General features: G+C 37.7%; 1 protein-coding gene across 1 annotated transcript in view; it reads right to left on the reverse strand.

Annotated features, from left to right (window-relative positions):
* LOC109827620 (ELMO domain-containing protein C) overlaps positions 1 to 3,169 on the reverse strand; it is a 14,937-nt gene extending 11,768 nt beyond the window's left edge. Inside the window, exon 1 of the mRNA XM_020394637.1 lies at positions 2,991 to 3,169. The gene's annotated coding sequence lies outside the window, so the exon portion shown is untranslated. The remainder of the gene's footprint in view (positions 1 to 2,990) is intronic.
* Positions 3,170 to 5,403: the final 2,234 nt, after the last annotated feature.

The following is a 5,403-nucleotide window of genomic DNA, read 5'->3' on the forward strand; positions in this document are numbered from 1 at the left end:
GGGGCAGAGAGGATTAGGTCATCTTTGTGCTCTTCTCTTATAAATATCCAAAACTTGCAAAGGGCAACGGCAACCAAAGCCATAGCGCCCTCTCTTCTCTCGCGGTCAAGGGTAGTTACCACATCAAACTCAAATCTAATCACCTATCTCTTTTCTAGTTCGGATCAATTACGTTTGATTGAAAATGCTTAAAACCAAGCGAACCGACAGTTTGCTCTCCCCTAGGTCCACCTTATGGAAACTAAGAACTCATATTGAAATGTTCAGTGATTGATAAGAGTCTGATGCTCAACCGAGAAAAGTATACCAAGGTGTTAGCAAAAACAAAATCAATAAAGTAAACTTGTTATACTATCAGACATTTTAGTTGCACCAACATGAGAGCTCATTTGATGGTCCAGAGCAACATGGAATTATTAGGAAATGGGCGTAAAGGTTTGCTCAAAGAGCTGATACTCAGATTTAATGAAAATTGAACTATTTTAATTAGCCCCTGAGAGAGAATCTACTAGTATTTGCACTAACGTACTGCGTCAGAGAACAGTTAGACAAGAGCCTACAAATCCCCTTCTATGATATACATTCCACATATATTCGGATAAAGATTCATGTTAAGTTGTACAAAGACTATTAATGTCTTAATTTTGAGAGATAAGAGACTACAGATAGCTTAAGAATTACTTCGATTAAAAAAGTAATCAAGCTAATAAAGTTTAAGAAATCTCTTTAGCATCATGCACCTCATCTCATAGATTGTTTTGATCATGGTATCTTTGTCTTCCTATATGAGTGGATGGGTGCGTGAGGGGTGTCTCAAGAAAGGCCAAAACATGACCTTCAAAGAATAATTTGAAGGAGGATGAGCCACAATCTCTACAAAGATCCTACCTCTCCTAGAGTAATCAGACGTTATATTTAGAACAAGACATTTTTTAATTAATACTTAATAAATCTCTCAAGGATCAAGGATATCTTATAAAGCATCCAAAAGGATTCACTACGGATTCACAGAGATGAGACCCAAGAAAGCATTCTTTCATATATAGAACAAAGACTGACATAAGCTTCAAAATTCTATAAAATTAAGCAAAGATCATTTACGGCTTCTAAATCCAGGTGCTGAGAAGTAAAATCTCAACATCAGTTTAAAGAGGAAACTCTATGATTAGCTAGATAATTCAGGCTAATCCAAGGCGAACTACTAGAAATAACTTGAAAGTTCTGGCATAATGAAAGCTCAATATTTTTTATGATAAAGGTACTTTAAAAAGTGAGTAAATGATCGGAAAGTACTGAGAGGAACAATCCGAGGGAAGAGTAGTGTGGCTTTTGCATCTACTAACTAAGCTTGATAAAGAAGAGAAAAGTTTATGCACGCAAGGATTGTCTAACTATGTGCTAGCTGATAATTTACGACATCTTACTAAAAGGTTTATATAGGTCATGTAAACCCAGCTGAAGTTTGATAGTAACTTGATAGTAGCTTGCAAGATGCAAAAGCACAAATATCATGTCTCGGGCTTACGAGCCCGTTTGCGCGATGTAAACCCTAGGACCCACTGAGTGTAACACGTTATTAGCTCAATCCATTGCAAAAAATGGTTAATCATTGTTGCACTTGGCTCCTTAGTCTTACTATTTAAACCCATCAGTATATTCTCACACAATCAATTAGTATACTGCATTTATTTATTATAAAAGTCTAGTTGCATCCTTCTCTCACATAAATTTTAAAACACTTTAAGAGCAAGCAATTCCAGATAGATTTGAGCCCATTTGATGAAGAAAAATGCCCTTTTACTAACTCACTACTGCATTAATTTATTATTACACTTTCTTAAGTTCTAAGCAATCAACGTAGGTCAATATAGTCTTTCTATGAACTATGATCCTTACCTATGTGACCTAGATACTTCTAATATGAAGTCATGCATGTATACAACACGTACTTGTGCTCGTACCTGTGCCTGTGACCAAACTCCTTGGACACTCATTGTATATATACAATATGCATACATTTAGTCGCGTATATATACTCAATTATACCATACATATTGTAATTTAAAACACTTGTCATACATTTTTTGGACATGCATCCTACACTTCACATCCACCTCTTGGAACTCATTTGACATAGGTCAGATTCCGAATTATGATTTTTAAGGGTGTCGGATGTCTAGTTCAAAAACTAGTGGTTTTCCAATTTATAATCCATATAATAAAAGAAACATAAAAATGTTATAGGAGTTTTAATTCTTATCCTTGTTCTCATATAAATTATTAACTCCATAAAATAATATGTGTATATAATTATTTATATAGTCGTGTCCCTGTACCCTACATTTTCTAAATTTGTCATGTCTTGTACCCGTACCAATACCCGTACCCATATCCATGCAACATAGATCCTTACTAATTCCTACTCAAATATATGGATTCCGCTTCCATACAACAATTACTCCCCAAGCACGGCAAATATCAGGTTCACTACTTTTTGACATGGCCTTTTTGCTCTACTCTAAGAATATGATACTTACGGTGTTCCTGCTCAAATATATTGATCCCAATTCCAGAGAATCATTAGCTGCCAATCACAATCACAATATATATTAAAGTCAGATCAACAATGCCTCTTCTCTACACTCCAAACTCTTCACAATATTTCAATTAACATTTACACAAACTGTACTAAACCCCAAAATCAACTTATTTTCGACATTATAAGCTCTCATCAGACCAAAAGTCAAGGAACTAAATTTCTAGGGCATAATCATACAATCAGTTCCCTATACTATAAACTCCCAAATCTGCATCAATTTCAATTGCTATTTACCTAATTTCTAACTGAGGCATCTTAATTATGCATCATCTAACAAATTCCAACAAACCCATCTTCAGATTCTTTGAATCCAACACAAACATATACAAATTTCAAAAATTAAACGATGAATATTTCATAAAAACGCTTGAAACAAAGAAGGAAAACTTACCCAAAAAGGACTGGAATCGATGAAATCTAAGAAGCCCAAAAGGGATGCGATCTCCTATGAACAAGATTGATAAAGTGATTACTGATTTAGAAATCGAAAAGGGAACTTAGCTCCCAATTTTTTGATAGGGAAAAAGTAGGGGTTTCCCGATATTAGTCCCCTCTTTCTTATTTCAACCTTAGTTCTCCAAATCAATATTTCTTTGAACCAGACCCTCTAGTCTTTAAGCGTTTCGAAATTAGTCCCTCTTGTTAGCAACAGGTTACAAGATTTGGGGAAATAATTTCAAAATATTTAATATATTTGGGAGGCTAATTTCAAAATATAAAGATTTTGAAGGCTAATTTTAAAACACTTCAAGATTTCCGAGGCTAATCTCAACACACAAAGATTTTGGGGCCTAATAAAATATGAAAAATATGGGGGATTAATAAAAAAACTCAAAAAACTCAAAAAAAGTAAAAGTGTTGTAATATACTAAAGAAATGAAACAAGTGACAAGTGACAAGAGAAGAAGAGAAATTGTAATTTTATTCATCCACTTCTATTTTCATGCATGATACAATTTATAGATAAATGATGGAAGATAAAAGGACATTGGACTAATGAAAAGACACAAATTTAATAGTCCACGTACAAAGTAATGTCCACATATATTTTATCTTTTAGATTTCAACACTCCCCCTTGGACATTACTTCGAGATGTCAATGCCTCGTAAAAAAACTCGCTAGAAAAAACCAGTGGGAGAAAAACTAGTCGAGGAAAAGAGTATACAACATAAGTAGATTCTTGTGTTGCATTAGTTGCCTCATTAAAAACATTTGGCTAAGAAAACCTTGTGGGACAAAACTTAGCAAATGGAAAAAGAGTACAACTATAGACTTTCAAGACCCAATCTTCGGGATTGTCTTGAAAGTTTGCTCCCCCTGATGATGACAATCTTCTGAGTATATGCTAAGAAAAACCCAGTGGGACAAAACTTAGCAAAAGGAAAAAAATATAACGAAAGACCTTCAGGGCCCAATCTTCAGGATTGTTCTTTAAGAATTTGCTCCCCTGAATATGATAGTCTTCCAAGTCTGCGCATACCAATATTGTGAATATATTTCTCAAAAGTTGATGTAGGTAGAGATTTGGTGAACAAATCTGCAAGATTGTCACTTGAGCGAACATTTTCGATGGTGATTTCTCCATTCTTTTGGAGCTCATATGGATAAAAGAATTTTGGCGCAATATGTTTTGTCATGGTTCCTTTTACATATCCACTGCTCATTTGTGCGGGCCCACTAAGAAAACCCCGAACGAATCAACACGCTGGGGGTCACCGCTACCTCCAACATGACAAGGAGATCAAGGCAACTGCGCGCGCTAATTTGCGCATTGAGGTCCAAGAGCCCGCTGAGAATTCACACCCGAAAAGGCATGTCTCAAGGCGCGTGACTCTTGAAAGTCCAAGGAAGGCAATTCGCCCTCAGATGGAAACATTATCATCTGATAGTGATAATGTTATACCTGAGAAGTCGTGCCCACACACGATAGGTTACTCCGACTGTCAAAATGACGAGTTGTACTATCGTGCTGGGGGTACGAACAGAACCAGAAAGAGGAGTCCCCGAGAACAGGAAACTCAGTGCCCTTGTTCAAAGCTCATTCGGGCGGTACTGTCTCAATGCAACTGCATCAAGGTAATCCCCGAGAGAATTTCAGTGTTCGAAAGACTCGGCACCGAAACGCCAAAACCAAGGTGTAGGCGTTTCCGGCAAAGAAGAACGGTGGTTAAAGACGGAGAATTTCCGAGGGTCACCGCCAACATGACCAGCAAAGAGACATCGACACAGATTGATCTCAAATCGTTTCTGGAAGCGTCCCGGCGTGTAACCCGTCTGCAGTCCGGAGCCATCGCACGAGGAACTTATGGTAGGGTTCGGACAAGATTGCCTTCGGAAGATGAAGAATCGGATTCCTGCTCTGCTGTCGCATCGGACAATACAGTGTCCAGCGAAGGACAACCCCGCGAGTCATTTATGATAAGCGCGGAAGAAATGGCCAAGATGCTTGAAGACGCTTTGGCTAAACAGAAAGAAAGTTTCAAGTTTGAGATGCAGATGGCCATGCAGACTATGAGAGAGATGCATGAGCAACAAATCCAGGCGTTCAGGAACCAACAAGGTGAACCAAGTCACCGTAATCAGGTTGTTCAGGAAGAAGAGCACACGGATAGGGATGGAGCTCACAATGCCAATAACCCTCCCGTCAATGCAGGGGGTGGTAACGAGGATGCCAACGAGGATACAAGTGAAGACTTGAAGATCAAAGATCTCGAGAGCAAAATCAACACATTGATCTCCGCTCAAGAGACGAAGAAAACAGGCATTCCCTGTCCATACCCAAGAGAGTGGGAATCGATCCCCT

Source organism: Asparagus officinalis, unplaced genomic scaffold (assembly GCF_001876935.1).
Source record: "Asparagus officinalis unplaced genomic scaffold, Aspof.V1 AsparagusV1_Un326, whole genome shotgun sequence".
Taxonomy (NCBI): domain Eukaryota; kingdom Viridiplantae; phylum Streptophyta; class Magnoliopsida; order Asparagales; family Asparagaceae; genus Asparagus; species Asparagus officinalis.